The sequence below is a fragment of the Xenopus tropicalis genome, chromosome 10, assembly GCF_000004195.4.
Source record: "Xenopus tropicalis strain Nigerian chromosome 10, UCB_Xtro_10.0, whole genome shotgun sequence".
NCBI classification, from domain to species: Eukaryota; Metazoa; Chordata; class Amphibia; order Anura; family Pipidae; genus Xenopus; species Xenopus tropicalis.
Genome location: NC_030686.2, coordinates 45949466 through 45965254, shown reverse-complemented (window position 1 = coordinate 45965254; position 15789 = coordinate 45949466). Strand labels below are relative to the sequence as shown.

Here is a 15789-nt window from a genome sequence, read left to right as displayed (position 1 = left end):
TCTCAGTAATTAAGAGGCAGCTGAGAGAGAGGAGCTGCCTGTAGAGGTAAAAGTGGTGTGCTCCCACACCTATGGGCTCAGAGCAGAAAGACTACCTGTCTGTATTAGGAACTCCAAGGGTCTGGGGTGCTGCCTGCCACTGCAAGGAGTAGAAAGAGGCATGAATTACGCTTTTGATGTTACAGTTATAATGGGAACTTGCCATGTTTGACATATGTGTTTGTATATAAGTATTTTTATCTGTACCCTGTAACATGTATCAATGCAAATTCCGACCCTTTGAATAATGTTGGAACCTGACTTTGTATTCTTAGTGAATGGCTTAAATGGCATCTTGCACTTGGCTATGTTTGTAATTGAGGAGGGTGGGGTTGACCTTTCCCAATGTATGTATCTATACCCCTGGCGGGTGGTTTTGTGTGGGAGCCTATGATTAAGTGCTGGGTAAGCATGAAACGCCTTACGCTATGACTGTAGGGGGTTACTGATGTTTTTAATGGATTGAAATAAAATTGTTATATTTTTAAGTAGCTTTTTTGAGACTTTTCTTAGTTGCTATATCCCTCAGTGATCACTAGAGTTCTCTATATGCCACATCAACATTGTTTATTCTTTTGAGTACTTTTTCTCCATTTAATTCCTTTTTTGAAGTTAAGGAGTAGAGAGAGCGATGACCAAGTGTATGAGTGGAGAGTCAGCATGGCTGAGTGAGAAGCCTGAGTCTTAATGAGTGTGAGAGTCACTGTGGTGTGTGAAACTGGGGAGAAACCAAGAAAGGTTCCAGAGGGTGAAGGTTACCCTGGAAGGTGAGATTCCCAGAGAGGGGACAAGTCTTAAAATATGTTTTGTTAAAATGCTACAGAACTGTTTTCCTGTGATGTTTAAAGGAGACATTTTATATAAAGTTCATATTCAGTTATAATATTCATCCGCCTTCAAAGTGTGAAATGATGCAGGAAAAAAAGATGTTTTGAAACCATTTTACCTCAACTGTCATTATATGAGAGCTGCAGAGACCACCTCTCAAGTCAGAAGCCTGAGTGACATGAAAGATGGGAGTGTGGCTTCAGTCTCCCACAGGAAGTGGTCACAGCACTGACTGACAGGCTATGCATATGCACTATGCATATTCACTGCACTTTAAGTAGCTGCTGCTCTGTTACTGAAGCAGATCAGGGCCAGCGGCTCCCAGCCACATACTGAAGAGTCTAAACCGGAAGTTGGCATAAGGTCTGGGTAGAGCACAGTTTTTTAAGCAGTTATGGACATATTTGAACCCAAAGGTATTAAAATAAAAGCACTTACTTCTATTTTATATTATTTCACATCGTTTAATGCAGAGGTCCCCAAACTTTTTAGTACCAAAGACCGGAATGAAGAAGGAAAATGTTTCCATGGACTGGGTGTGCACGTGATGCATTTATTCGCGCATTTATGCTCGTGGTTCCAGGGAAGACGCCCAGTTGAGGAGTATGTTACGGACTTTCGTAATTACGCTGCTGATACCCAATGGAACCAAGCGGCCCTGAAACATCAATTTAGAATTGGCTTGTCAGAAGGCTTGAAGGACGAGCTAGCTCATGTTGGGGTTCCGGAGGATTCGGACTCTCTCATTGACACCGTGATCCAAAGAAAGAGGAGACTGGAGAAATCTGGGGTGTCTCAACCAAGTTGGCTGCTTCCTAAGGCGCCCCTGTTCCCTAAACCCACCTCAACACCGTCCGCCACCGCCTCTTCGTCTTTTGGGGAATCCGAACCTATGCAGATCGGCCTCATCCGTTCCCCATTGACTCCTGAGGAAAGGCTACGCAGACGTCGTTTGAATCTGTGTCTTTATTGTGGGGCTTCAGGCCATCTCCTTCGCAACTGCCCGGTGCGACCGACAAGTAAGGGGTCAGCACCTGTTCTTCTCAGTGCTGAAGCTGTCAATGGACTGTCACTCATGTCTGTTGGTGCTGTTTTACAGTGGTCCAGAAAGACGCTCCAAGTCCCAGTACTGATTGACTCCGGGGCGTGTGGTTGCTTTATTGATCAGGACTTCGCCCGTTCTCATGATGTTCGTTTGAAACCAAGATCCAGTCCACTGATGGTGAAGTTGGCCGACGGATCTGATATTTCTTCTGGTCCAGTTCTTTTTGAGGCTATTCCTTTGTTAATAAAGATTCAACAGCATAGTGAAACCCTATCGTTTGACGTGGTTACTTCTCCCCTGTATCCTCTCATTTTGGGGTTTCCATGGTTGAGGGCACATAATCCTCTCATCGATTGGGATACCAATCAACTGACATTTTCTTCTGACCCATGCTCCTGTCATGGTTTGGCCTTGAAGAAGTTGCTGGTTCTGTCCTCTGATCCTCGAAACCTTACCATGAATTTCTAGACGTCTTTGATGAAAGAGGGGCTGATGTACTGCCTCCTCACCGAAATTATGACTGCCCTGTAGATCTTTTCCCTGGAGCAGCTATCCCATTTGGGCGAATTTATCCTCTTTCCGAATCTGAACTTACTGTTCTTAAGGACTATATCTAGGAAAATCTCAAGAAAGGATTTATTCGTCCATCTACTTCTCCCGCTGGCGCAGGTATTTTCTTTGTAGAAAAGAAGGATCAGTCCCTACGCCCTTGTATTGACTACCGAGAACTGGACAAGGTTACCATTAAGAATCGGTACCCCTTGCCCTTTATATCAGAACTCTTCCTGAGACTACACTCTGCGCGTGTCTTTACGAAGCTAGACCTTCGAGGGGCATATCATCTGGTCCGTATCCGGCAAGGGGACAAATGGAAGACAGCTTTTGGTACTCGCTATGGGCACTTTGAATATTTGGTAATTCCCTTTGGCCTTTGTAACGCGCCAGCAACCTTCCAACACTTCGTGAATGACATTTTTAGGGACTTCCTGGACCTCTTTGTTATCGTTTATCTGGATGACATCCTAATCTTTTCCTCCTCCTTGGAAGAGCACCGACTTCATGTCAAACAGGTTTTTTCACGGTTACGCGCTCACAAACTGTTTGCCAAGCTAGAGAAATGTGAATTTGAGAAGTCGACAATAGAGTTCCTTGGTTTTATCATCTCCCCAGACGGAATGTCTATGGACTCTCGTAAAGTCTCTGCTGTGTTAAATTGGCCCGTTCCGAATGACCGCAAGGCCGTGCAGAGATTCGTTGGTTTTGCCAATTTTTACCGGAAATTCATCAAGGACTTTTCCAAGACCATTGCTCCTATTACCGCCCTTACCAGTTCGCTAAATAAGTTTTGTTGGACTCCTGAGGCTCAGCGAGCCTTTTCCGATCTCAAGAATCGCTTTACTTCAGCGCCTATTTTGAAGCATCCAGACCCTACTCGTCCATTTGTTCTAGAAGTGGACGCCTCTGAGTATGCCATCGGAGCTGTGTAATCACAAAGAAATGACGTACAAGGTTTGCTCCATCCTGTCGCATTTTTCTCCAAGAAACTTTCTTCTTCTGAACAGAATTACGATGTGGGGGATAGAGAGTTATTTGCCATTAAATCTGCTTTCCAGGAACGGCGACATCTGTTGGAGGGGGCTGCCCATCCTATTTTAGTATTCTCTGACCATAAGAATCTGGAGTATTTACGTTCTGCAAAGAGACTCCGACCTCGCCAAGCCAGATGGGCGCTCTTCTTTTCCAGATTCAACTTTCATGTGACCTTCAGACCTGGCTCCAAGAATGGGAAAGCAGACGCCTTATCCCGCTTGTTTTCTGCCTCTGAAACTGACTCGTCCAGTACGATCTTTCAGGCCTCCAATTTTCTCCTCCTTAAGGCTGAATGCTCTACAAGATCCAATGTGCTTCCGAATCTGTCGCCAACCCGCTGGAGAATGTTATTCGCCAAGACAACTACCTCATAACTCATAATAAGATTTTTGTTCCCGAAGCCTTTCGCCTTGCGGTACTCAAGTTTGTTCACGCGCATACGCCCTGCGCTTAAATAGACGCCAGGGGCCTAGGATTACTGCGAAGTGATCATTTTCCTTGTGAAAGACGCTAAGCATTATTATCATACTGAAAAACTTGTTCTTGACCAGGCCTGCCCCTCGACTACGTATCCTGCTGCCTGTACCATCCTCTCGCCTGCCTGACCATCCGATTGCCTCTCAACTCTGCTTTGACGCCTGGTTCGGCACTCCTGCCACTCCTCCACTTGGTCCCAGTCCTGTTTCATCTGCAGCGGCTGTGCTCCTTAGTGGGAGGTGTAGGAGAGATCCTTCCTCTACGAGTTCTTCCAGCAACACTTCCCCCTTAATCGTGACACCCTGACACAGAGCATACTAGGGATAGTGGCCTCTAATTGTACAAGAAACTTAATTTAGGGAGACTGGAAAGGACACACAAAGAAGAGTGGAGGAAAATGATATGGCAGTTACAGAGTTAAATGTGGTATTGCTGAAAAAAGTTGGCTATATAAAATAATAAAATGTATGAGCCCATGGTCGTCTCTTTTAGGGCAAGTACATAACAGTACAGCATGCTTTTCAGAAGGATATTGGTGCATTTTCCAGGCAGATTTTCTTCAGGTTATTCAAAATATTCAAGATGCCTCCTGCGAATACCAATTTTTTTTTTCTTTTTTAAAGTATTTTTTATTGATTTTTAACTGGAAAAGTTGTAAGAGAGTAGGAAAGAGGAGGCGAATACCAATTTCTAAATAATCCCCCAGATTATTAGCTATATTGACATCAAGATGATGACTATGTTGTTTTTTGTTATGGGCGGGACATGCTGTTTCTCTGCATCTCATGGAAATTCATAATGTAGTTTACCAACATTTCCAGGTAACAGAGATGCAATCCTTGTAAATAACATTTTCCCATTTAGGGGGCACAAAATGAGTTCCTTCTACACTAAACAAAATATTTTGAGGAACATTTCCATGAAGATCTTTGGATCTCTGTAGTTATTATTAAAGGAGAAGGAAAGGCTAAGTCACTTGGGGTAATCGCTTACCTTTTACCCCGGGCTGGTGCCCCTGTTAGGAGAAAACCGCACCAGCCCGGGGTAGCTACAGCGAGAGTCTCCTCTTCCTTCTGCTTCTGTTTTCTCTTTCCTTCTTTGAGGACAGTAACGTGCATATTTTGGACCAAGAGGACAGATGGTTTGAAAGAGGCCATTAATGCCAGCATAGAAAAACCAACCCTGAATAGAGGAGGGGGCCTTCGACACTGCTTCTCATCAACATACAATGCCGCTTTGACATCCTTACCCCGGCAGTTTCACAACAGTTCACACTTCCAGTCATGTACTTTGAAGGATTAACACCTTCATCAATCAGAATCATGGTACCATTGTGGTTGGATCATACCTTCTTACATCTGTCAGTTTCAGCTAACACCTAACTGAACAAGTTCAATGGAACCATTGTGATTGGATGCCTGTGGCTGTACTACCAAGAGCTTAAATACTGGGGAATTCCCTACCAGCCATTTGAACTGAAGAAGACACTCGGATGAGTGGTGAAAGGTTTTCAAGAAAAACTCAGAAAAGTCCAGTTGTTTTAGACTTAATTCTACTAGATACTGTATATCATGACCTGGATGAATGAGAATCGTCATAGATGTAGACAGTAATATTATGAAACAATTTGCAACTGGTCTATTTTTTATTATTTTAGCAACTCTCCACTTTGGAATTTCAGCAGGTTTCAGCAGGGAGTGGTTTGAACGAGAGACTGGTATACTTATAGGAGAGGGCCTAAATAGAAAAATAAGTCATAAAAAGTAATAATAGTGAAATTGCAGCCTAACAGAGCAAAAGTGTTTTGGAAGTTGGAAGAGTGACACATAATTCAAAAACAATAAAAAAAATAATGAAAAGTTGCTTAGAATTGGCCTTTTTTTATAACACACTAAAAGTTAACTGAAAGGTGTACCTCCCCTTTAACAAAGAGAATAGACAGGATACCTGAATACAGTTCCTTGTGGGGGGAGAGGGCACAGTTAATTTACAGCATATAGTCCCTTCCCCAGGCGTTACAACCACAGTGACAAGGCGCAGCCTGGGGGATAAACATGTTGCTTCTCATTTTCCTGCATTTCTGCAGTTTCTCACTGGCTTCAGCAAACTGTTTCACTGGTATGTATTACTAACTACTTTCATCTCATTAAATCCATTAGCGGAATGTTAATGTACATGTTAAAGGAGAAAACAACGGGAATAGGGGGAAATTACTTGGAAATACTGTGATTTTTATGTGGGACTCTGCACATCCCCTTTATTGCATAATGAATAATTAATGTAATGCAGTGCAGGGCAACAGTATTATATTTCAATTACTTTAAAACATTTTTTTGTGTTACAGTTCCTTTAAAGGGGTTGTTCCCCTTTGAGTTAACTTATAGTATAATGTAGAGAGTAACATTATGAATTTGGAACTGGTCTTTGTTTTTTATTATTTTAGCAACTCTCCAGTTAGGAATTTCAGCAGTTTTGCCTTAGCAACCAGGGACTGGTTTGAATGACAGACTGGTATATTTATAGGAGAGAACCTGAATAGAAAAATAAGTCATAAAAAGTAACAATAATAATGAAATTGTGGCCTGACTGAGCAAAAGTTTTTAGGCTGCCGGGGTCAGTGACCCCCATTTGGAAGTTGGAAGAGTGGCACATTATTCAAAACAATAAAAAAAATAATAACAAAGACTGAAAAGTTGCTTAGAATTGGCCTTTCTATAACACACTAAACGTTAACTAAAAGGCGAACCTCCCCTTTAACAGAGAGAAAATAGACAGGATACTCGAGTAAGGTTCCTTGTGGGTGGAGAGGGGGCAGTTAATTCACAGCATATAGTCCCCTCCCCAGGCGTTACAACCACAGTGACAAGGCGCAGCCTGGGGGAATAAACATGTTGCTTCTCCTTTTGCTGCACGTCTGCAGTTTCTCGCTGGCTTCAGCAAACTGTTTCACTGGTATGTATTACTAACTACTTTCATCTCATTAAATCCATTAGCAGAATGTTAATGTACATGTTAAAGGAGAAAACAACTGGAATAGGGGAAATTACTTGGATATACTGTGATTATTTCACCTGCAGAAGGGTGAAAGACAGATGGGTGCCCTGGGTGCAGACAGGTGGAGTGGATTTCAGTGTGAAATACATACTCACACTCTCTGGCGCTGAAATCCGCTTCGTGTGGCTGCACCCAGGCTGTAGCCTTAGTCTGTGTCATACCTACCAACATTTGAAAAATGTAAAGAGGGACTAAAAGAAATGGTGCATGTAGCGTGGCAACATTTTTTGGACCACTCCCATTTTTTTGCGACCATGCCCCTAAATACCACTCCCATTTTTACAAAATTTGGCAGGCCATTTAAAGTTTGAACACATTTCTGGGGGTTTTCGGGTCTTGTTTTATGTGTTATTACAGTTTTGCTAAAAAAGGTTAAATTGGCCTTTAAGTTGCTAGTCTTAGTTCCCCCAAGAGACCTGTTTAGCTTATTAGTTACAATTAATAAAATATTATAAAAATTATAATAAAATATATAGTGCAGGGGTTGCTTCTTAAGTTTGTTAAGCTACTGATTTAATTAAATTTGAGAAACTTTGTATCTTTTTTTGGCATTCAGTGCAGGAGATGAAAGGTAAATGAGGGACTTTTCAGTTAGAATCCGGGACTGCAGGCTGAGCTGTTAAAATTGGGACAGTTGGGAGGTATGGTCTGTGTCAGTACAGGTCAATTAGGAAGACTAGGTTGTGTTTTGTCCTGCGCTCCCCTGCGGTGGAATTCTGGAGAAATCCATGTGTAAGAGCCCTAATTCCACTACATAGATCCTATTAAATGTTTTCTCCAGAGAAGAGGCACTTGAGAGAACATTAATACATAAATACATTAGAGAAAGTTTAAAACAATAATTTGGGAACACAGGAAAGAACAGAGGCCCAGAGACCTCCATTTGAGTCTGGAGGAAAAGGCATTATTATTTGATCCAATACAAATGGCCTTCACCACAAGGCCAAACTATCCCAGGTTACAGGTAGGGGCATATTTATTATAGTGTGCAAGCCAACATCACCGGTAATGTTGCTTCTGTATCGTGACTTTCCTTGGGCCGGGTTGGAGCTGAAGAGTGCCATTGAGCCCTATGGGAGACTTTCCTTGGGCCGGGTTGGAGCTGCAGAGTGCCATTGAGCCCTATGGGAGACTTTCCTTGGGCCGGGTTGGAGCTGCAGAGTGCCATTGAGCCCTATGGGAGACTTTCCTTGGGCCGGGTTGGAGCTGCAGAGTGCCATTGAGCCCTATGGGAGACTTTCCTTGGGCCGGGTTTGGAGCTGCAGAGTGCCATTGAGCCCTATGGGAGACTTTCCTTGGGCCGGGTTGGAGCTGCAGAGTGCCATTGAGCCCTATGGGAGACTTTCCTTGGGCCGGGTTGGAGCTGCAGAGTGCCATTGAGCCCTATGGGAGACTTTCCTTGGGCCGGGTTGGAGCTGCAGAGTGCCATTGAGCCCTATGGGAGACTTTCCTTGGGCCGGGTTGGAGCTGCAGAGTGCCATTGAGCCCTATGGGAGACTTTCCTTGGGCCGGGTTGGAGCTGCAGAGTGCCATTGAGCCCTATGGGAGACTTTCCTTGGGCCGGGTTGGAGCTGCAGAGTGCCATTGAGCCCTATGGGAGACTTTCCTTGGGCCGGGTTGGAGCTGCAGAGTGCCATTGAGCCCTATGGGAGACTTTCCTTGGGCCGGGTTGGAGCTGCAGAGTGCCATTGAGCCCTATGGGAGACTTTCCTTGGGCCGGGTTGGAGCTGCAGAGTGCCATTGAGCCCTATGGGAGACTTTCCTTGGGCCGGGTTGGAGCTGCAGAGTGCCATTGAGCCCTATGGGAGACTTTTCCTTGGGCCGGGTTGGAGCTGCAGAGTGCCATTGAGCCCTATGGGAGACTTTCCTTGGGCCGGGTTGAGCTGCAGAGCGCCATTGAGCCCTATGGGAGACTTTCCTTGGGCCGGGTTGGAGCTGCAGAGCGCCATTGAGCCCTATGGGAGACTTTCCTTGGGCCGGGTTGGAGCTGCAGAGCGCCATTGAGCCCTATGGGAGACTTTCCTTGGGCCGGGTTGGAGCTGCAGAGCGCCATTGAGCCCTATGGGAGACTTTCCTTGGGCCGGGTTGGAGCTGCAGAGCGCCATTGAGCCCTATGGGAGACTTTCCTTGGGCCGGGTTGGAGCTGCAGAGCGCCATTGAGCCCTATGGGAGACTTTCCTTGGGCCGGGTTGGAGCTGCAGAGCGCCATTGAGCCCTATGGGAGACTTTCCTTGGGCCGGGTTGGAGCTGCAGAGCGCCATTGAGCCCTATGGGAGACTTTCCTTGGGCCGGGTTGGAGCTGCAGAGTGCCATTGAGCCCTATGGGAGACTTTCCTTGGGCCGGGTTGGAGCTGCAGAGCGCCATTGAGCCCTATGGGAGACTTTCCTTGGGCCGGGTTGGAGCTGCAGAGCGCCATTGAGCCCTATGGGAGACTTTCCGGGGGTTGGAGCTGCAGAGTGCCATTGAGCCCTATGGGAGACTTTCCTTGGCCGGGTTGGAGCTGCAGAGCGCCATTGAGCCCTATGGGAGACTTTCCTTGGGCCGGGTTGGAGCTGCAGAGTGCCATTGAGCCCTATGGGTGACTTTCCTTGGGCCGGGTTGGAGCTGCAGAGTGCCATTGAGCCCTATGGGAGACTTTCCTTGGGCCGGGTTGGAGCTGCAGAGTGCCGATTGAGCCCTATGGGAGACTTTCCTTGGGCCGGGTTGGAGCTGCAGAGTGCCATTGAGCCCTATGGGAGACTTCCTTGGGCCGGGTTGGGCTGCAGAGGCCATTGAGCCTTGGGACTTCCTTGGGGGTTGGAGCTGCAGAGTGCCATTGAGCCCTATGGGAGACTTTCCTTGGGCCGGGTTGGAGCTGCAGAGTGCCATTGAGCCCTATGGGAGGCTTCCAAAATCATGCATTGAAGTTTAAAGCCAGAAAGGTTTTTGCGTCATTTACGATCATTCGGATATAAAAATGTTGTGACTTTTGGATCGTATGACCAAAAAAAGAATTTATGCGTAATTTTCGCACATCAGAAATTATCGTGGTTACTCTGAATTTTTTCCAATCGTGCTTTTAATTGGCGAAAAATCGTGGTTTAATGAATGGGCCCCTTAGAAACAATTTTTTGAAAACACATAAAGCAAGACCCCAAAACCCAAATTTTGTAAAATGGGAGTGGTATTTAGGGGGTGCAGTCACAAAAATGGGTGCGGTCATTTTTTTTTTAATTTTTTTTTTACCCTGTAGGTACTGAAAACCGAATGCACTTTTGTCTCACAGCATGTCATTAACAAATGAGTGCTGGGAGCCAATGGGCATTTGGGAGTGACAGACACAGCTATCTGTACGGCATGGAGCAGTGACTAAATAACTATGCTGGAGAATTAATGTTTTTTTGTACTTATTTTGAGTAAACAAGTGTTGCCATTTTCCTTTTCAGAAAATTCAGTTATTGGTATAAGGCAAACTCCACAATTTGCTGTAGTTCTGCCAGGAGGATCTGTCAGTATTACGTGCCAAGTCACGTCGGAAAAGGATATCCATGGGGTGCATCTACTGAGGCGTTTCAGGAAAATAATATATATTAATAAAACCAATACAACCAGCAAGGAACCAGATTACAGGCAAAGTCTGTTATTGTCGGGGTGGAGTCGGGATTTTACAGTGACGCTAACAAATCTGACGACGGATGACTCGGATATTTACATGTGTGATGCAGATCTAATCGGTTCAAATGAAAAACTCTGTGGAGGTGGGACTTTTATCTCAGTGCTTTCTGCAGCCGAATGCCCCGGTATAGGTAAAGGTGAGTGGAGATTGTTGTGTGTAGTTAGACTCTAAAAAAAAACGCCCATTTCTACAAGAGGAAGCTAAAATCAGTGCACCCTTAAATGGGTTGTTCACCTTGAGATTAACTTTTAGGGGCTGATTTACTAACCCACGAATCCGACCCGAATTGGAAAAGTTCCGACTTGAAAACGAACATTTTGCGACTTTTTCGTATGTTTTGCGATTTTTTCGGATTCTGTACGAATTTTTCGTTACCAATACGATTTTTGCGTAAAAACGCGAGTTTTTCGTATCCATTACGAAAGTTGCGTAAAAAGTTGTGCATTTTTCGTAGCGTTAAAACTTACGCGAAAAATGCGCAACTTTTCGCGTAAGTTTTAACGCTACGCAAAATGCGCAACTTTTTACGCAATTTTCGTAATGGATAGGAAAACTCGCGTTTTTACGCAAAAATCGTATTGGATCCGAAAAATTCGTAAAGAATCCGAAAAAATCGCAAAACATACGAAAAAATCGCAAAGTACCGATCATTACGAAAAAAACGCAATCGGACTCCATTCGACCCGTTCGTGGGTAAGTAAATCAGCCCCTTAGTATGATGTAGACATTGATATTCTGACACAATTGTTTATCATTTTTGTAGTTTTTTCAGTTATTTAGCTTTTAGTTTAGCAGCTCCCCAGTTTGGAACTTCAGTAGCTATCTGGTTACTAGGGTCTTGTTTACCTTAACAACTAGGCAGGGGTATGAACGAGAGACTGGAAGATGAATAGGAGAGGGACTAAATAAAAAGATATAAAATAAACGTTTTTTGACTAGCGGGGTCATTGACCCCCACGTGAAAGCTGGAAAGTGGTAGACAAAGAGGGCAAATAATTCAAAAACTATTAAAAAAAAAATGAATGAAGATGAACTGCAAAGTTGCTAGGAATAGTTCACTCTATAACATACTAAAAGTTGAACCACCCCTTTAGCCAGAAAGCTCCATTTGTATTTACAGCACTGCTGCATGTAGAGGCCTGTGATATGATTGAATTCTGGTTTCTTTTCAAATCCTGCAGTTCCGATGGTTCAGACCAAATCGGCCATACACTTTGTATCCTTATCAGTTAGATATGTGGAGAATCAGCCAATGAATGGCCACCTTTAATTTTGTTTATTTTTTTAACGATTTTTTATTGTTTAACAAAAACTAAAACACCAAAATCTTAAGTGAAAAATGTCACGCACATAAAAAAAAAGTTAGAGAATTTTTATTAGCAGTTTCGCAGATGTTTCACCGAAGTCAAACGGGACAGATTTGGTCATTGCTAGTGTACATGTGATAAGGTGGTCATACACGTACCAATAACGATCTAATGGTCGCAGGAAAGTCCCCTCCGTTAACGTTCCCTCTGTTGTATAAACAATAGGGATTCTACCTCCACCTGACGATTCAGCCCCAAAAGCAGATATTGCTTGGGCACCGATCAAAATCTTTTGACCCGCCCCATCGACGAGACAACCAATATCCGAAAGCTTTTGCGATATCGGTCGTCTCGTCGATCCGCCATTCACGCATCCAATATCCTATGAAACGAGATTTTGTACGATACTATTGGTGCTTGTATGACCAGCATTATGAACCTATTTTTTGCAAGTTCTACTGGGACAGGGATAATATCAGACTTGCACTCATCTGAATGCTGCCTTCTCTCTAACTAGTCCTAATGTATGCCTTTTCATACACAAGTAGGGAAACTGATATATATCTGTGTTGATGTAAATACAGAACAATCAAGAAACGAACATCTTGTTCCCATCCTTGTTGCGGTTATTGCTGCCCAGTGCGTGATCCTTTTGCTGCTGGCAATATACTTGATTTATGTAAGTATTCTGGAGGCTCAGTTGATATTTTATTACTTAGGACAGTTAGAAAACACAACCAGGAACTAAAGAACACTAATGGGGTTATGTCATAAAAGGCAGAAAACTTGCCCAGGAGCAGTAACACATAGCAACCAATCAGCAGTTAGCATTTATTGGGCACCTGTCTGAAACTAGTTTGAGAGGCTGGTCAAAATTATTATTAATGGAGACATGTCACCCTAAGAAATAATTCCAGATTCTTTTCTGTTGTGTTTGTCAAGCAAAATAAACTTCACTTACACTATATAAATTATATACCGTATTTTTCGGACCATAAGACGCACCGGACCATAAGACGCACCAATTTTTTGGGAAGGGAAATGAAGAAAAAAAGATTCTGAAACAAAGTGTCCTAAAATATTTTATGTGCATTAAAACCCAACCTGTACCAGCAGCACCCAACATATTTCACCCAACATATTGCCCCCATCTGTACCAGCATATAGCCTAACGATATACTTTAAAAAAATGTTTTTACTTGCCCGTGTGGTCTCCGCAGGGCCCTCCTCTATTTACCGGCGCTTAACTCTGGCGCATGCACAATGACGCGCATGCGTATGGGCATGCGCGTCATTGTGCATGCGCACAGCGCCATAGCTAAGCGCCGGCAAATAGAGGAGGGCCCTGCGGAGACCACACGGGCAAGTAAAAACATTTTTTTTAAGTATATCGGTAGGCTATATTCGGACCATAAGACGCAGGGACTTTTTCCCCCCACTTCTGGGGGAAAAAAAGTGCGCCTTATGGTCCGAAAAATACGGTAAATCTTGTTTCCTTCAGTCTTGGAGTTACACAATCACAGCAAGCAGGCAGTTGCCATTTTGTGGGCATTGTAATTAAGAAAAGCTTTGTATCACCCCAAATCTAGTTTATATGCCAGAATTGGGGACCGGATGTCCATGATCATGCACTGGCTACAAAATTAGATGGTGAAGAAGAAGTGGGAAAGTGAGAGTAATTGTCTAACCCGCATCTATGCCTAAGGCATAGGGGCAGGGTAGGCAATATATGATTGACAACTAAATGCCTTTATAATGGGGTATGGATGTGTTAATGAAAAAGGAACTTGAGTTTCATGTTTATAGTATTGTATGTCTGGGTGACAGGTCCCCTTTAAGAGAGATGGGTCTAGTTGCAGGCAATAAACCTGCTGCAATTGAGCCCTCCTTTTCCCCCAAATGGTTCTGATCTAAATGCCTCTGCTTTTGTTCCCTATTTTTTTTTTTGCAGGTTAGGTTTTTATCTGAGATGAATATGAAATAAACATTAAAAGTTTGTAGTAGCCATCTTGAGAAAGTATAATATAAAAATATTTTGTGGAATTCAAGGGAAAGAATAGGGATGGCTATGTCTGAAATATAAATGTATATATTATTTGATTGTAACAGAGCTGTTATCAGTCCATGGTTTTTCACTGTTTTTCAGAAGTGGATTCAGAAGAAAGCCCAACAAAATCTGCCCCAGAACGCTCTATACATGGACATGACACTGACCAGAAGGAACACGATGAGCAACTCCAACGCTTACAATACTGGGTTATTGGCTTAGTGCACTTACCTTATTCCTCTGAACAATTAGAAGGGTGGGGAGAGATATGAAAATGTAGTACAAACTAAAGGAATTTAATACATTTATGCAAGTTTTCTGAATTAAACACATTTCCAGGCCACAGATCCCTTCTCTTCTTCTTCAGGTTTGGTAACGCACAAAAGCAGGTTCTGTTCTATTTTTGTAGAATGTATATAAATTAAATTGCAAATATTACCAGGACTACAAGGGATTAAAAAATCTGTACCTATTAACATGGATGATTATGGTTCAGAAACCATCATACAGCAATAGGAGATATAGTTAAAGGAGAATGAAAGGTTACCTTCCAGTGATTACAAAAGCAAATCTCACACCCCAGACTGGTGCTCCTTTTTAGAGAAAAAATACACTTTCCAGGGCACAATTCCAGTAAGTGGATAGGTGCCATCTTGCCTCCTGCCCCATCAATTCCTTGTGCCTGCCCTGAGCTGTGCACATTCACAGTAGCGTAAAACTGATGAACACCCTATCCAATACTCATTAAGTTTCTTTACCTATCATACCGTTACCCCCCAAAAGCCTCAATATTTCTATCCCACCACCAGGTAAAGGGGGTGGCACACAGGGCTTCCTTAAAGGAACAGTAACACCAAAAAATGAAAGTGTATAAAAGTAACTAAAATATAATGTGCTGCTGCCCGCACTGGTAAAAGTTGTGTGTTTACTTCAGAAAGTCTACTATAGTTTATATAAATAAGCTGCTGTGTAGTATGGGGGCAGCCATTCAAAGCAGAAAAGGCACAGGCACATAGCAGATAACGGATAAAACACTATTGTATTCTACAGAACTTGTCTGTTATCTGCTATGTAACCTGTGCCTTTTCTCCTTTTTTCCAGCTTGAATGGCTGCCCCCGTGGCTATACAGCAGCTTATTATATAAATTATAGTAGTGTTACTGTAGCAAACACACCAGTTTTACCAGTGCAGGGCAACAGTGCATTATACTGTATTTTTATTACTTTAAAGCTTTTATTTTTTGGTGTTACTGTTCCTTTAAGTTAATGCTGAAAATACATGAATCTGCATTCTCTTGTGATTGTTCCTCTTATAAGCCTTGGCCAATCACTTACTCAGTACTATTCCTCACCCTGTTTGATTGCTGCCATTTTCTTTGTGTTTATATTTATATCATATATAGTTTATTCCCAGAAAGAAAATATGAGGTAGCACCCATGGCAGGTGAGAACAAATGCCTGGACAGCACTGCCACCTACAGTAAAAGAGAGGATATAGCAGACCGTCAGGATCCTCACATTTTGTCACAGCTCTTTATATAACAACTGTTTTACCTAGAAATATATGGCAAAATGTGTGTTTGAGGTGCATGATGCAGACTGCAGGGGGATTCCTAGTGCAGATAGGGTTAATATTCCTTCTCAGTAATTATCAGTAATAATCAGGAGCTGCCTGTAGAGGTAAAAGTGGTGTGCTCCCACACCTATGGGCTCAGAGCAGAAAGACTACCTGTCTGTGTTAGGAAC

The 15789-nt window shown here is 43.3% G+C and overlaps 1 long non-coding RNA gene across 1 annotated transcript; it reads left to right on the top strand.

Annotated features, from left to right (window-relative positions):
• Positions 1–10436: 10436 nt before the first annotated feature.
• Positions 10437–14724, top strand: LOC105945256. The gene is made up of 3 exons (XR_004220690.1): positions 10437–10825; positions 12581–12675; positions 14143–14724. It is a non-coding gene; the product is annotated as an uncharacterized LOC105945256 (long non-coding RNA).
• The last annotated feature ends 1065 nt before the right edge of the window (positions 14725–15789 follow it).